An 18,448-nucleotide genomic window follows, 5' to 3' on the forward strand; every position below is an offset into this window, starting at 1 on the left:
TTCTAAAACCAGCTTGAACATCAGGAAGTTCACGGTTCACATATTGCTGAAGCCTGGCTTGGATAATTTTGAGCATTACTTTACTAGCGTGTGAGATGAGTGCAATTGTGCGGTAGTTTGAGCATTCTTTGGCATTGCCTTTCTTTGGGATTGGAATGAAAACTGACCTTTTCCAGTCCTGTGGCCACTGCTGAGTTTTCCAAATTTGCTGGCATATTGAGTGCAGCACTTTCACAGCATCATCTTTCAGGATTTGGAATAGCTCAACTGGAATTCCATCACCTCCACTGGCTTTGTTCATAGTGATGCTTTCTAAGGCCCACTTGACTTCACATTCCAGGATGTCTGGCTCTAGCTGAGTGATCACACCATCGTGATTATCTGTGTCGTGAAGATCTTTTTTGTACAGTTCTTCTGTGTATTCCTGCCACCTCTTCTTAATATCTTCTGCTTCTGTTAGGTCCATACCATTTCTGTCCTTTATCGAGCCCATCTTTGCATGAAATGTTTCCTTGGTATCTCTAATTTTCTTGAAGAGATCTCTAGTCTTTCCCATTCTGTTTCTTTCTTTTTTTTTTTTCCTATTTCTGTGCATTGATCGCTGAGGAAGGCTTTCTTATGTCTCCTTGCTATTCTTTGGAACTCTGCATTCAGATACTTATATCTTTCCTTTTCTCCTTTGCTTTTTGCTTCTCTTCACAGCTATTTATAAGGCCTCCTCAGACAGCCATTTTGCTTTTTTGCATTTCTTTTCCATGGGGATGGTCTTGATCCCTGTCTCCTATACAGTGTCACTGACCTCTGTCCATAGTTCATCAGGCACTCTGTCTATCAGATCTAGGCCCTTAAATCTATTTCTCACTTCCACTGTATAATCACAAGGGATTTGATTTAGGTTATACCTGAATGGTCTAGTGGTTTTCCCTACTTTCTTCAATTTAAGTCTGAATTTGGCAATAAGGAGTTCATGATCTGAGCCACAGTCAGCTCCTGGTCTTGTTTTTGTTGACTGTATAGAGCTTCTCCATCTTTGGCTGCAAAGAATATAATCAATCTGATTTCGGTGTTGACCATCTGGTGATGTCCATGTGTAGAGTCTTCTCTTGTGTTGTTGGAAGAGGGTGTTTGCATTCAGAAAATGAAGATCATGGCATCTGGTCCCATCACTTCATGGGAAATAGATGGGGAAACAGTGGAAACAGTGTCAGACTTTATTTTTTGGGCTCCAAAATCACTGCAGATGGTGACTGCAGCCATGAAATTAAAAGATGCTTACTCCTTGGAAGGAAAGTTATGACCAACCTAGATAGCATATTCAAAAGCAGAGACATTACTTTGCCAACAAAGGTCCGTCTAGTCAAGGCTATCGTTTTTCTAGTGGTCATGTATAGATGTAAGAGTTGGAGTGTGAAGAAAGCTGAGCACCGAAGAATTGATGCTTTTGAACTGTGGTGTTGGAGAAGACTCTTGAGAGTCCCTTGGACTGCAAGGAGATCCAACCAGTCCATTCTAAAGGAGATCAGCCCTAGGATTTCTTTGGAAGGACTGATGCTAAAGTTGAAACTCCAATACTTTGGCCACGTCATGTGAAGAGTTGACTCATTGGAAAAGACTCTGATGCTGGGAGGGATTGGGGGCAGGAGGAGAAGGGGATGACAGAGGATGAGATGGCTTGATGGCATCACTGACTCGATGGCCGTGAGTCTGAGTGAACTCCAGGAGTTGGTGATGGACAGGGAGGCCTGGCATGCTGGGATTCATGGGGTTGCAAAGAGTCGGACACGATTGAGCGACTGAACTGATTAGGCTTCCCAGGTGGTACAGTGGTAAAGAATCTGCCTTGCCAACGTAGGAGTTGCAGGAGACAAGGTTTCAGTACTTGGGTCAGGAACAACCCACTCCAGTATTCTTGCCTGGAGAATTCCATGGACAGAGGAGCTTGGTGGGCTACAGTCCTGCTGCTGCTAAGTTGCTTCAGTCATGTCTGACTCTGTGCGACCCCATAGACGGCAGCCCACCAGGCTCCACCATCCCTGCAATTCTCCAGGCAAGAACCCTGGAGTGGGTTGCCATTTCCTTCTCCAGTGCGTGAAAGTGAAAAGTGAAAGTGAAGTTGCTCAGTTGTGTCCAACTCCTTGAGACCCCATGGACTGCAGCCCACCAGGCTCCCCTGTCCATGGGATTTTCCAGGCAAGAGTACTGGAGTGGGTTGTCATTGCCTTCTCCATAGGGTCACAAAGAGTCAGACATGACCAAAACCACTGAGCATGCGCATGCATGCACTGAGACCTGCTGCTTACCAAAACAGGATATATTTCAAAATGTTACTGCTGATTGTCAATGCACTGGTCACTCAATACCTCTGATGAAGATATGCAATGAGATTAGTGTTGTTTTCATGCCTTCTAACACAGCATCAATTCTGCATCCCATGGATCACAGAATAATTTCATAGTTCAAGTTTTGTCACTTAAGACACGTATTTCATAAAGCTTTAACTGCCATAGATGGTGATCTGTCAATGGATTTGGGCAAAGTAAAACTGAAAACTTTCTGGAAAGGATTCACCATACTAGATGCCATTAAGAACATTTGTGATTTATGGGAAGAGGTCAAAATATTGACACCAAAAGGATTTTGGAAGAAATTAATTCCAATCCCACCACCCCCCCCCCCGCCCCCGCAGTGGATAACTTTGTGGGGTTCAAGATATTTTAGTGGCAGAAGTAACTGCAGATGTGGTAGAAAGAGCAAAAGAACTAGACTTCGAAGTGGAACCTGAAGATGCGAGTGAATTGCTGCAAACTAATGATAAAACTTTAACTGATAAGGATTTGTATCTTATGAGCAAAGAAAGTGGTTTCTTGAGATAGAGTCTGTTCCTAGTGAGGATACCGTGAAGATTGTTGAGATGACAACAAAAGATTGAGAATATCACATAAACTTAGTTGACAAAACAGTGTCGAGTTTTGAGAGGACTGACCCCAGTTTTGAAAAAAATTCTTCTGTGGGAAAAATGCTATCAAACAGCATTTCACGCTACAGAGAAATTGCTCATGAATGAAAAAGTCAACCAATATGACAAATTCCATTGTTGTCTTATCCTGGGAAATTGCCACAGCTGCCCCAGCCTTCAGCAGATCCCACCCTGATCAGTCAGCAGCCTCCAACATCGAGAGCAAGACCCTCCACCAGCAAAAAGATGATAGCTTACTGAAGGCTCAGGTGATGGTTAGTGTTTTTAGCATTAAAGTAGTTTGATTAAGCTTGTACATCATTTCTTTAGACATAAGGCTATTACTTTGATATAATGGAAATACAACTTTTATATGCACTGGAAAACCAAAACGTTGTGTGGCTTGCTTTATTGCAGTATTCACTTTTTAGCAGTAGTATGGAACCCAACTCACAATATTTTCAAGCTATGACTGTGAATTGCTACAGCAGCCCTCAGAAAGTAATAAAAAATATAACTCTCTATCTTAATTGCTTTTTCTCAGCCTCCTTCTACATTTTTTTAATTTTATTTTATTTTTAAACTTTACATAATTGTATTAGTTTTGCCAAATATCAAAATGAATCCGCCACAGGTATACATGTGTTCCCCATCCTGAACCCTCCTCCCTCCTCCCTCCCCATACCATCCCTCTGGGTCATCCCAGTGCACTAGCCCCAAGCATCCAGTATCGTGCATCGAACCTGGACTGGCATCTCATTTCATACATGATATTATACATGTTTCAATGCCATTCTCCCAAATCTTCCCACCCTCTCCCTCTCCCATAGAGTCCATAAGACTGTTCTATACATCAGTGTCTCTTTTGCTGTCTCGTACATTTTTTAAAGAAACATTTTCTGAACCAAGTACCAACTACTTTCTAAAGCAGCATGAGTGAGTGAAGTCGCTCAGTCATGTCCGACTCTTTGCGATACCATGGACTGTAGCCTACCAGGCTTCTCCGTCCATGGGATTCTCCAGGCAAGAATACTGGAGTGGGTTACCATTTCCTTCTCCAGGGGATCTTCCCGACCCAGGGATCGAACCTGGGTCTCCTGCATTGCGGGCAGACGCTTTAACCTCTGAGCCACCAGGGAAGGCCAAAGCAGCATGACCAATGTTAAAATATTAAAAAATAAAAACTTAAGAAAGAACACAAAAAGCAGTATTCTTCAGCAGAGAAATTCTTATAGTGTTTGGGAATGACCCTGTGAGAAGAGTCTTAGTAGTGAAATGAGAATAAGATAGGTCTAACTTTTTAGTCTAAGGGACTATTATACCTCAGTTCTCCAAAGGAATTGTGTTCTTCTGGCTCATCAACCACACCTCTTATGTTAATGTCCAGAAGCAAATTAGAAACTGAATGCAGGTCTTGCCTCCATTCCTGTCTACTTTTTCTCTACTATGGCAGGGCCTTTGTTCTCCAGCAAGAGACAGAAAAGTAATTTGGATGAAATGCAGTGAATACTGCACAGAGGCTTTTCTGGTGGAGAGCAGAGCACATTAACAGCAAAAAAAAAATCAATTTTTTTCTTAAAAAAGCAGAGTCAGAAATTATATCCGTAAGAATAAACATAAATGATTTATCTTTATGTTAATCTAGTTCAAAGGTTTATGCAGCAATTAGTCATTTCCAGGCAGAAATCAGAGTATGGTATAACATTACTGCACAAAACTGTATTTAGTTGCAAAACTAGAGAATAAAGGTGATGAGTTTCTTTTTATACTTGACCCTGTTCCTGTCAACATCCTTTGTGTACGTGTGTGCTCAGTCATTCAGTTGTGTACGACCCTTTGGAACTCCATGGACTGCAGCCTGTCAGGCTCCCCTGTCCACAACATTTTCCAGACAAGAATACTGGAGCCACTTGCTATTTCCTACTCCAAGGGATCTTCCTGACCCAGGAATCAAACCTGTGTCTCTTGCACCTTCTACCTTGGCAAGTAGATTCTTTACCACTGCACCACCAATGTCCTTTACTAATACATTATCTCACGATCATGAATAAAAATTCAGTGCTTAATAGTTATTATTTTCCCCAAATCTCTGGTATTATTTCCACACTATCTTTTATGCTTAGAACTTGCAGTACAACTGTAGAGCTTGACTCCAACTGTGGGATATACCTTTGATGACATACAGAAAGCAAAAGCATGTATGTGTATATTGTCAAATGGAATTTACATAAAGAATTTTTTATGAGGAAAAGTAAGAGCTTCCGTCTCATGACAGTGACGGGGTGAAAGCACCTGCTTTCTCTCTTTGTGCTTTGCTTGTCTGAATCACAGGGGGACACGTTTTGAAATTTCAAAATGCTCGGCATGACTTGCAAGTGATTTTTCTCTTATTGGTCACGTTAGTTAGACTTTGGGTCCTGGTTTCCGCAATCTGTCCAATGAGCGTAACAAGCACTCCTGGCCTGCAGGAGGACAAGCGTGGGAGGGGAAGACAGCTCCTGCCAGCTTGATGGAGGATGGATTTATTTTTGAAACAAGTATTGTGTATCTTCAGGAAACAAAATCTGGTTTCAGATTTTTTTTTCTCTTTTCTGAATAGGCTATTACTGTAAACATAGGAAACTTTTTATGTGAAGACTATATATACTTTTATATGAACTATATTTTATTATTAGACCTTGAGGAGAAAATAAGGAGAAAACCAATGCTAATAGTATCCCATAAAATGAGGAGATAATATTGTTTACCCAGTGATATAATAAACTCCTGGGAAACTACTAAATATGTACACTAGCAATAGTGGAAAGGCTTGCACAGCCCATAATACCAGCAAAAAATGCCATTTATTGCAGCCCCACTGTGTGCCAAACTCTATGTCTTTTATATGCATGGTCTCCCTTGATTCTCACAATAATGCTAAGAGAAGTATGCTCTGATCGATGCCAGCTCACAGGTGGGCTAACACCAGTTAGATAAACTGAGGCTGACAAGGCTTAAATGATTTTTACCAAATCTTTTCACAATTAAGTGACAGAACCAGGACTCAGACTGCTGGACTCCAAAGTCTTTATTAACCACTGTGCTACACAAGGCTTTCCCAGGTGGCTCTAGAGATACGGAATCTGCTGCCAGTGCAGGAGGCATGAGAAACATGAGTTTATCCCTGAGTGGGGAAGATCCCTTGGAGGAGGAAGTGGCAACCCACTCCAATATCCTTGCGTAGAGAATCCCGTGGAAAGAGAAGCCTGGCGGACTACAGTCCATAGGATCTCACAGAGTCAGACGTGACCAAAATGACTTAGCACGCATGCACAGACATCAGGCTAAGCACCTTCCACAAGATACACTTGTGGAAGTCAAATACATCATTAAGAAATATCTAGCAAGCGGAGTCAACCCCTCCGAAACTCTAGAATAATTTTCTGCAGTCAGACTCATTTCTCCACAGGCACTTTGTACTTGAAAAGTTCTTCAGGGATATTGTTTTTGCACTCAGCGTGTTTTAAATTTGAAAGTATTTTTTCCAACTTATCTTTCTCCCTCTCTTTCACATACATGTGTGTACACACGCGTGCATGCATACACATACACATGCACATATATTAGGCCTCTTTATGTATCTACTTTTTAAAAATTTCTTTTGAACTTAAGTTCCCCACTTCAGCTATCCATAGTTGCCCATAACACAGAAAGTGTGTAGATGCTTTTGATTCAATTGAAAAAATATACTGAATAATAATGGTTTGTACAATGATTTGTAAAGCAGAATAGCTTGTTTTCTTTAAAAACAAATCGCTTCACTTCTAAGTGCAGGCCTCCAGTGATTTGCCTGGTTTCCTAGAGAGTCAGTGAGCAGGCTAGATTTCCTTGTTATTATCAATGAGATACTTATTAGAGGTGCACATATCATAATACATTGTTCAAGATCATTAACATTATAACAACAAAAATAGAATTACTTGGGTAAGTCTGTTCAGCTAATTAGATAGAGTTATTGGAGCATCAGTGTGTTTGAGGTTGAATGCTATAAGTCAGTAATTCAATCAATATTATCAAGTGCCAGAGAGGAAAACAATATTGCCACTTATGGCTAAATAGAAAGAACAGTAGACTTGGAATCAAAGGTTCACTTAGACCTTGCCCTTCTTTTTATTATCTGGGAGGCCATGGACAAATAATAGTCTCTTTAAGTATCAATTCCCATATTGTCAAATTAGACATAAAAATACAGTTTCCTGAGGTTATTAGGAAGGTTAAAGAGATAAAATATATAAAACCACTTAACATAGTTTTTTTTTAATTTTATTTTTTAACTTTACAATATTGTATTGGTTTTGCCATATATCAACATGAATCCTCTTGTGGACTCTGTGGGAGAGGGAGAGGGTGGGATGATTTGGGAGAATGGCATTGAAACATGAATAATATCATATATGAAACGAGTCGCCAGTCTAGGTTCAATGAACATAGTTTTATAAAGGTTTGTTTTTTTCCTTCTTTCCTAAACGAAGATAAATCATCTGTGTTTTTTCTCCAAAACGTCGCTGCAAGGTTGACTGGGAAGTGCATGATCTTTATTTTGCCAACACATTGACCTAGCAAGTGTTCATGAATTTTCTTACAGGGAAAGAAGTGGACAGTAGGCAGAGGGAAAACACTGGGTTAGTCAGGTTTTCCAGAGAGACAGAGCCTATAATATAGGTACAGAGATAGCTACTTACATACATATATACATGGACTGATCCATAGAAAGACACATGGATACATACATTCAGAGATAGATAGATAAATGGATAGATATTTCTGCAAGCTGGAGACCCAGGAAAGCAGGTGGTATAATTCAGCCCTCCTCCAGGAGCCTGAGAATCAGTAGAGCTGATGATATAACTCCCACATTGAGGTTGGAGAAAATGAGGTGAAATGTACCAGCTCAAGCAGTGAGGTGGGGGGAGAAATGGGTGAATCCCTCTTCCTTTCAGCTCTTGTTTTCCTGAGGCCCTCAGTGGATTGGATGATGCGCACCCATTCTGGAGAGGGTCATTTGCTTTTATTCAACCCATGGATTCAAATACTAATCTTTTCCAGAATCACCCTCGCAGATACACACAGAAGTCATGGTGAATGAGTCCCCTGTAGCCTGTCAAGTTGACACATAAACTATAGGATCACAAAACTTAGGGTTTCTCCTAATTCATCCACCATATTACAAAAGGCAAAAGTGACCTGGATAATTCAAAAATCCCCACCTTCATGGAATCTGTCCACAAAAATAAGGTACAAATAAATGGAGAGTGCTGATTTGGGAGAAAGTAGCTGTATATGTATTCCAACTCTCTCTGACTCGCTCTTTTTCACCTGTGTATAAGTAATTTCATAGCATCCGTATTTTTCCAGATATGTCATTTTCCCACTTGGCATTAACTTTGAAATTTGTAAACGCTAGATATAGTCTTTGATCTCTTAGGAATCTCTCACATGATCACCTCCACACGCATACATCCTCACTGAGAATCTGTGATGTTTCTCACGTTGATGAAAATTTCACCCCATGTTAAATATTCAGCAAACTCTCTCAATTCTTACCTTCGAGGATAAAGAAGAGTCAGCAAACTTTTTCTTTCTTGAGCAAGCATTAATACTGAAACCATCATATGGATGGGAGCCCAGTCAGTCCATTACCAGATTTAATGGTTTTTGAAGGGATCAGTTCAGCAATCGATACAGTTGATGGGCAAAGGAAGAGACGAGGATATGTGAGTGTTCTAGCATCGAGCATTTGTTAAACATCCACTGATCAGCGGTTAACCTTACTATTTATAATCATAAGCTAAACTGCAGCTCATTGGAAATGAGCCCTCTTGCTAGAATTACTCATTTGCAAATTAGTCAACCACATTCCTCTCTGACATAAAAAAGGCTGAGAAAACAGTGGGTGATTGCTCAGGAAATTTATGAGACCAACATGAGTATCTTTCACATTCCACAAAAGAAATACAACAAATCCTTTGCTGACAAAGCTGTAGTCATTACAGAGTTTATATTCCAGTTTACAGAGGGAGAGCCTCTCTCAAGCAGATGGATTGTTTTATCATAGGAACTTTCTTGCAGGAAAATCACTTAGGAGAAAAACTTCAAATAGATCTGGATAGAATCCTGTCTCCAACAGCTAGAAGCTGTTTGACCTTGGCAAAGATAATTGATCCTTTTGAGTATCAATTTGGTTTACCTTTTGTAAAAACTTCTTTTTATTTTGTTTACATCTGTGTGAGTACAGTTGCTTTACGGAGTTACGTTAGTTTTTGCTGTACAGCAAAGTGGATCAGCCACACATATACATGCATGTTCTCTTTTTGGCATTTCCTTCCCATTTCGGTCACCACATTATAAAATCGATTCTCATTAGTATCTGTTTTATACATAATAGTGTATAAATGTCCATCTCAGTCTCCCAATTCATCCCATCCTCCTTTTCCCTCCTTGGCGTCCATGTGTTTGTTCTCTACATCTGTGTGTCTGTTCTTCCCCGGAGATGGGCTCATCTGTGCTGTTTTCCTACATTCCACATATATGTGTTCATATATGGTACTTTTCTCTTTAGGTCTCACTTCACTCTATGTCAGTCTCTAGGTCCATTCACATCTTTTTTATCATTCAGCAAAGAGTCTTGAAGTGCTTACTGTCTATCAGGAACTGTCGTAGGCACTGAGAACGAAAGTCACTCAGTAGTGTCTGAGTCTTTGCGACCCCACGGACTGTACAGTCCATGGAATTCTCCAGGCCAGAATACTGGAGTGGGTAGCCTTTCCCTTCTCCAGGGGATCTTCCCAACCCATGGATTGAACCCAGGTCTCCCACATTGCAGGCGGATTCTTTACCAGCTGAGTCACAAGGAAAGCCCAAGAATACTGGAGTGGGTAGCCTATCCCTTCTCTAGGGGATCTTCCTGACCCAGGAGTCCAACCAGGATCTCCTGCATTGCAGGCCGATTCTTTACCAACTGAGCTATCAGGGAAGCCCTAAATAGGCACTAGGGGTATACAAAATAGAGAAAAACAGACCCTGCCTTCAGAGTGAATAAAGACGTTCCTCTCTCCCAGGTGGTGGGTGCATTAAAGAAGAGAGCATGTATAAATAATCACCACTGTTCTGAAGCATCCTGATAATCATCTCATTTTCTTTTGGAAAGAACATTCCATCGACTGTCACTTCTGATTTCCTCGAAAGGCAGTGACTTTAATAATGAGCCCACCTACCTGATTTTAGCAAGGCGCAGGGCCACCCAGCTAAAGGCAGATCTGTGTTTGGCCTTTGTTACAGTTGAGGATGGCGTTGTGACTAAGTTCTGGCCAAGGCAGAAAAGTGTTACATTCCCATCCTCAGGCCTTGACCCCTCCCAGGATGCATGTGTGCAGGTGACTCTCAGGTCTGTGCCCCTTCCCCCTGGCTAAGAGATGACAAGGAATTAGAGATGGAAGTCACAGAGGACGGCAGAGCCACAGGACCAACCCTGGACTGCTCACTTCTGAATCGTCACTTCTACTTGAAGCTGCTGTATTTTGTGTTTCTTTATTATATCAGCTTGGGCTGTACCTTACCTAATACGATATATGTGACAAATAGAGTTTATACCATATTCATTATCTTGAATCTTAAAAAGGACATCACTTGTTCACATTCATCACTGAAAAATGTTTATTTAATCTTTGAAACTAGTATAGTATTGTGTAAGTATCTCTTTAACTGCACTTCCCTACTTGATGATTTTCATTGAGTTGAATTATCTTATAATAATGACATTGCAGGAAAAATTATATCCACAAAGGAAAAAAGTCTTACTTTTTGTTGCTAGCCCTCCTATTTCAAGTAATGTTCAATAAAACAATATTCTTAAGCAACAAAATAATTGGAGCACTCTTTGACATTTGAATTTGCACCTTTATTATGTTTTATAATATTTTTAAATTCCTTTACTCTTTAAAGCACCCAGGTAGTTTTGATATTTAACGGAGTCTAGAAATGGTATTTGGACAAGTCCTACTTATATTTCTGAATTTATTTTTCAGACTTAATCTTTGCCTTTTTTGCAACACATAAGGAATTTCTAAAAGTAATGGGCTGAAGTAAATATAACTCATACAAAAACGAATATGTCTTTCAGCAGTGTATGTGTATAGGAGTAAATATAGAACACAAAATGATGCTTAGCTAACAGAATAAAATGTATAGAAATAAGTAAGTGCTCCATCCGAGTTGTTTCCTTAAAATGTTAAATACTTATTCCAGTGATATTTCTGTTTATAGTGTTTTTTGGAAATCTTTGCTGAGAAAGATTTTCAGAAACTACTGCATACTCTTTTGAATTCCTTCATTGACAAGAATTTTTTTTTTATTGACAGATTTGATGTAATATAACACCCAACAATGATTCAAGGACAAATGTCATAAATAAGATGAACAACAAATTATAAAGCCACATTTCAGATAAACGTTTTTAAGTGGCAGTGTTCTCTTTCTCTTTGCAATTTATTTAAAGTTTTGATTCTCCCTTAAATACTATATTCAAAATAACTAGGAGAAATTGTCAGAGACATCTCTTGCCTTGTAAAGTATTCCAGGGCCATGTCTCAATCCCAGTTCAGACTTTTCAAAGGGACATGGAGCTGGTGAATGTCAGAAAGAGGAGGAGTGACTGATCGGAAGCGCACTTGCATTTCCTTTTGTAATCTACAAAGAATGAACACTGCCAGTGTTTCTGCATGGGCACAGGAGTGGTGAACTAAAATTTCAGCTCTTGGTCACCCTTACACCAAGGTGATGGTTCTTGCAGATTTCTGAGAGAAATTATGCATACGAGATAAAGTTAGGACCCTAAAAAAGACAGTGAACAAAACTTTAAATAAACTTATAATGAATAACTATAAAAGGTGGCTTTCAAAACAGATCATAGTAATAAAACAAATGCCATTATTGAATGTTGACCCAGTCTCTAGTTATTTTAAAATACTATATCAGCATATTTTTCTGACCCCAAGACATGTATAGTTTTTTCTTTCAACCTAAGTCAAAATTGATACGTAGTAAAATGTGCAGATATTAAAGATACAATTGCATAAATATTGAAAAATGTATTCACCAGTATCAACAAGGACCTAATCAGGTTACATATCATTTCCGTCACCACACAAAGTTTCTGCACATCTCCCTCCAGTCATCCTCCCATCCTTCACCAGCAACCACTGTCCTCATTTTGAGTAACAAAGATTAGATTGGCCTGTCATAGAACTTTCTAAGGATGTTCGCTTATAATTTGTATTCTTTTATGAGTCTGGCATCTTTTATTTACCTAGTATAATATTCTCAAATTCATCAATATATATTTTTATGTATCAATAGCCCTTTTTTTTTTCCATTCAGGTCAGATCAGTCGCTCAGTCGTGTCTGACTCTTTGCGACCCCATGAATCGCAGCACGCCAGGCCTCCTTGTCCATCACCAACTCCCGGAGTTCACCCAGACTCACATCCATTGAGTCAGTGATGCCATCCAGTCGTCTCATCCTCTGTCGTCCCCTTTTCCTCCTGCCCCCAATCCTTCCCACCATCAGAGTCTTTTTCCAGTGAGTCAACTCTTCGCATGAGGTGGCCAAAGTACTGGAGTTTCAGCTTTAGCATCATTCCTTCCAAAGAAATCCCAGCGCTGATCTCCTTTAGAATGGACTGGTTGGATCTCCTTGCAGTCCAAGGGACTCTCAAGAGTCTTCTCCAACACCACAGTTCAAAAGCATCAATTCTTGGGCGCTCAGCCTTCTTCACGGTCCAACTCTCACAACCATACAAGACCACAGGAAAAACCATAGCCTTGACTAGATGAATCTTTGTTGGCAAAGTAATGTCTCTGCTTTTGAATATGCTATCTAGGTTGGTCATAACTTTCCTTCCAAGGAGCAAGCGTCTTTTAATTTCATGGCTGCAGTCACCATCTGCAGTGATTTTGGAGCCCAAAAAACAAAGTCTGACACTGTTTCCCTGTCTATTTCCCATGAAGTGATGGGACCAGATGCCATGATCTTCGTTTTCTGAATGTTGAGCTTTAAGCCAACTTTTTCACTCTCCACTTTCACTTTCATCAAGAGGCTTTTGAGTTCCTCTTCACTTTCTGCCATAAGGGTGGTGTCATCTGCATATCTGAGGTGATTCATATTTCTCCCGGCAATCTTGATTCCAGCTTGTGCTTCTTCCAGTCCAGTGTTTCTCATGATGTACTCTGCGTAAAAGTTAAATAAACAGGGTGACAATATATGGTATTCCATTGTGTGAATGTCATTATTTATGGGTTTTGTTTCTGAATATTTGAGTTACTTTCAGTCTCGGCTGCCCTTAGTACTGTTGCTCTAAACATTCTCTAAGGGCTTCCTTGGTGGCTCATAGAGGGCAAAGAATCTGCATGCAGTGTAGGAGACATGGATTTGATCTCTGGTCAGGAAGATCCCCTGGAGAAGGAAATGGCTACCCACTCCAGTATTCTGGCCTGGAGAATCCCATGGACAGAGGAGCCTGCTAGACTCACAAAGAGTCCATGGGGCCACAGAGAGTTGGACATGACCGAGCTGCTTTCACTTCACTTGAGACATTCTATGAAGGACTTTTTGTGAAAGTATGTTTTTATTTCCCTTGGTTAAATATCTGTGAGGGAATTTCTGGGTTGTATGGTGAGAATGTGTTTAAAGGAAATCGCTAAATAGTTTTCCAAGGTTAGCATTTTACATTTCAGCTAGAAACACTACATTCTTCTAGTTGCTCCAGACGCTCAGCGTTCTCTGCTGTTAGTGAGGTGGCATCTCAGTGGGTTGTGGTTTTAACTTACATTTTCCTTGTTCATGTGTTTATTACCATTTCTACATCTTTCTTTGTGAAGCTCCCTTTCAAGCCTTATTTACAGTTTTTGGGGGGAAGTCAACATTCAGAAAACAAAGATCATGGCATCCGGTCCCATCACTTCATGGGAAATAGATGGGGAAACAGTGGAAACAGTGTCAGACTTTATTTTTGGGAGCTCCAAAATCACTGCAGATGGTGACTGCAGCCATGAAATTAAAAGACGCTTGCTCCTTGGAAGGAAAGTTATGACCAACCTAGATAGCATATTCAAAAGCAGAGACATTACTTTGCCAACAAAGGTCCATCTAGTCAAGGCTATGGTTTTTCCAGTGGTCGTGTATGGATGTGAGAGTTGGACTATAAAGAAAGCTGAGCACTGAAGAATTGATGCTTTTGAACTGTGGTGTTGGAGAAGACTCTTGAGAGTCCCTTGGACTGCAAGGAGATCCAACCAGTCCATTCTAAAGGAGATCAGCGCTGGGATTTCTTTGGAAGGAATGATGCTAAAGCTGAAACTCCAGTACTTTGGCCACCTCATGCGAAGAGTTGACTCATTGGAAAAGAATCTGATGCTGGGAAGGATTGGGGGCAGGAGGAGAAGGGGACGACAGAGGATGAGATGGCTGGATGGTATCATCGACTCAATGGACATGAGTTTGAGTGAACTCCGGGAGTTGGTGATGGACAGGGAGGCCTGGTGTGCTGAGCTTCATGGGGTCACAAAGAGTCGGACACGACTGAGCGACTGAACTGAACTGAACTGAAAGTTGATTAACAATGTTGTATTAGTTTCAGGTGTACAACATAGTGGTTTTATACACACACACATTATTTTAATGTGTGTGTCTCTCTCTATATACAGGGCTTCCCTGGTTCAGTGGTAGAGAATCCACCTGCCAATGCAGGAGATTCAGGTTCAATCTCTGGGTTGGCAACCCACTCCAGTATTCTTGCCTGGAGAATCCCATGGACAGGGGAGCCTGGTGGGTTATAGTCCGTGGGGTCACAAAAGAGTCAGACAAAACTTAGCAACTAAACAATATATACGTGTATTATAGGTTAAAGACTCTGATGCTGGGAGGGATTGGGGGCAGGAGGAGAAGGGCGCGACAGAGGATGAGATGGCTGGATGGCATCACTGACTCGATGGACATGAGTCTGAGTGAACTCCGGGAGTTGGTGATGGACAGGGAGGCCTGGCGTGCTGCAATTCATGGGGTCGCAAAGAGTCAGACACGACTGAGCGACTGATCTGATCTGATCTGATCTGATAGGTTATTGCAAGATAGTTAATATAGGTCCCTGTGTTATACAGTAGGTCCTTGTTTATCTATTTTATAAATAATAATTCAGTTCAGTTGCTCAGTTGTGTCCGACTCTTTGCGACCCCATGGACTGAAGCACACCAGGCCTCTCTGTCAGTTGCCAACACCCGGAGTTTACGCAAACTCATGTCCATTGAGTCAGTAATGCCATCCAACCATCTCATCCTCTATCATCTCCTTCTCCTCCCATCTTCAATCTTTCCCAGCATCAGTCTTTTCCAATGAGTCAATTCTTCTCATCAAGTGGCCAAAGTATTGGAGTTTCAGCTTCAGCATCAGTCCTTCCAATGAATATTCAGGACTGATCTCCTTTAGAATGGACTGGTTGGATCTCCTTGCAGTCCAAGGGACTCTCAAGAGTCTTCTCTAACACCACAGTTTAAAAGCATCAATTCTTTGGCGCTCAGCTTTCTTTATAGTCCAACTCTCACATCTATACATGACTACTGGAAAAACCATAACCTTGACTAGACAGACCTTTGTTGGCAAAGTAATGTCTCTGCTTTTTAATATGATGTCTAGGTTGGTCGTAACCTTTCTTCCAAGGAGCAAGTGTTTTTAATTTAAATAATAGTATGTGTACGTTATCCCAAATTCCTAATTTAAATCCTCCTCCCTTTCTTTCCCCTTTGATACCATAAGTTTTTAATCCATATCTGTGAGTCTGTTTTGGTTTTGTAAGTAAGTCCACTTTTATCATTTTTTTTAGATTCTGTGTCTAAGTGATATCATATGTTAATTGTATTCCTCTGATTTACGTCACTTAGTATGATAACCGCTAGGTCCCTTCACATTGCTTCAAATGGCATTATTTCATTCTTTTAATGGCTGAATAATATTCCACTGTATGTTTGTGTGTGTGTGGGGGGGGGGTAGACACAATGCATCTTCCTTATCCATTTGTCTGCTGATGGGAAACGTAGGTTGCTGCCATGTCTTGGTTATCATAAACAGTGCTGCCATGGACGCCGGGGTGCACATGTCTTTTTGCAGTGGGGCTCTTGCTGAATATATGCCCCGGAGAGGATTGCTGGATCATACAGTAACTCTACTCTTAGTTTTTAAGGAACCGTCATGTTCTCCATAGTGGCTATACCAATTTCAACATATATTTTAAATGAAGATAATATCATTCACATTTCCAGATTTTAAAACAGACAAGGATAGAACTGAGAAAAGTGACCAAAATTGCTTAAGAGTGTCTCTTAAGTAGTCAAGTTCATTTCTAACTCAGGTCTATATACTCCTAGTGCCATGGCCTTTCCACTCTCTCTGAATTCTTACTGAATTGTTTACATTTTGGGGTGACATCTATCCGGAGGGAAAAACTGTATCCTTCTGAGCCTTGACCCTAAATGCCCAGTGATTCTCCCTGAAGGCCAGGTGCCTGTGAAATCACTAATGCCATCCTGCCACAGGCTTCAGGCTTATACCCCTCTCAGTTTCCATCTCTAAATGTTCTCCTGTGACTACCTACCCTCTTCGTAGTTCTCACTAAGCAAGATGCTGGAGGAAGCCCAGCCTCACCACATGCGTCTGCCCACAACTAGATAGGTTGCTATTTATCTTTTCCCTTTGTTTACAGTCTTTCAGCAGAATTTTCCAGACATGCAGCTCTATTACAGTCTAGGTCAATGTAAAGCAGTCATATACAGAATTGTTTATTAAAACCCAAATCTATACCAGTAATGTTATAATTCAGTATATCTGGCTGGGGTCAACAGGTGTATTTTAGTTCTTATTTCCCTGTCTTCCTGATAATGACGGCATGTTTTATTTTCCCCATACATCTACTAACTGTTACTGTCAATGCTGACATTCACTTGACCTTGGCTGCATTCATTTTAAGTCCATCTGGTTTCATCTAATTTTTTTTTTTTCTCTTCTTCTATCCCCCGAGCCCAAGACAATCTGAGTGGGTAATTAAAATACTAGTTGATTTTCTTAAGAACATAAGTCAGAAACTATATTTGTTTATGATCAAATGGCCAAATGTGATATTCTTTGTGCCATATTTCATTGGTGGTTATTATTTTCACCAGGTCTTTATTCTTACCTAACTATTGTGACTTCATTTCTTCATGGCTTATTAAAACATGAGGTTAAAAATGAGTTCAAGTTTATAGTCACTTAGACTTGAAATTAATGTCATGTCCCTTTTCTTTATTTATTAATGAAGTTAATTTCCATCTGAACATATTTTCTTGAGTCAAGTATACATTGAGATGAGCACCAAACCCAAATTTCAAAGCATAGAATTTAAAAGTTGAATGCTCGAAAGTTTCATCAGTTGCAACCTTATTGCCATGAAGATAGACTCAGTTAAGATATATGTATGTATGTGTGTGTGTATCTTTATACACACACACACACATACACACACACACACACATATATATATGTGTGTGTGTGAATCAGATACATGGCAAATGCTTTGTTTTTTACCTTCAGGTGTGATATATGTATATGTATTTATACACATATTTATGTACATATGCTTGCAATATATGTGATGCATATGTGACATATATGTTTGCACGTATATGTGTATATATGACATTCCCATATATTTACCCACTGAGCTATAAGGGAAGCCCCATATATGATATATGTATGCATATATATGTGTAAATGTGGTATGTGTGTGCTATATATATGATATATGTATGCAATATGTGCATATAATTATTAAACTTTAGCCCAGACTATGAAAGTATAGTATGTATGTATAGTGAGTTATTCTACATTTAAAGAGGGAAATAGCAGCAAGGACCCTCACGTTGGAACCTGCTGCATTTTCCCTTAGCGTTGTCCACAAGACCTTAGTAACTATGGCAACCCCATGGGACAGAAAGGTAAACGGAGCTTCTGTATTGGTGCGCTGCCCACCACGGAAGCCACTAGCCACAAGCAGCTCTCTAAACTTGAACTAATTAAAGTTAAATAAAATGAAAAAAAAAAATAGTCGCTAGTCATGCTACTTACATTTTAAGTGGCCAAGAGTTACATGTGGCTAGTGGCTACCAGACTCTATAGAGTAGTCATGGAACATTTACATCATTCGCAATACAACACTGTTTTACAATACTTTGTGGGTTGCTGTAAATGGAACTTAATCTGAAGATAATGAAGAAAGCAGAAGCAAAAATACATATACAGAAATAACCACCATAATTATAAATAAATACACACATATGTGTGTGCAGGTTGTATGTCACTTAAATGTTTGAGTATCATCTGTTTGGCATCCTGATTAATTAAAGGTCAGCAATCAAGTAACAAGACACATTA

The 18,448-nt window shown here is 40.1% G+C and overlaps 1 protein-coding gene and 1 non-coding gene across 4 annotated transcripts in view; one reads left to right on the forward strand and one right to left on the reverse strand.

Moving 5' to 3' along the window:
• Positions 1–18,448, forward strand: part of DCC (DCC netrin 1 receptor) — a 1,303,205-nt gene that overhangs the window by 1,089,604 nt on the left and 195,153 nt on the right. The window lies entirely within an intron of this gene.
• TRNAC-GCA lies at positions 4,024–4,095 on the reverse strand. Its single transcript has one exon. It is a non-coding gene; the product is annotated as a tRNA-Cys (tRNA).

The sequence above is a fragment of the Bos indicus x Bos taurus genome, chromosome 24, assembly GCF_003369695.1.
Source record: "Bos indicus x Bos taurus breed Angus x Brahman F1 hybrid chromosome 24, Bos_hybrid_MaternalHap_v2.0, whole genome shotgun sequence".
Lineage (NCBI taxonomy): Eukaryota > Metazoa > Chordata > Mammalia > Artiodactyla > Bovidae > Bos > Bos indicus x Bos taurus.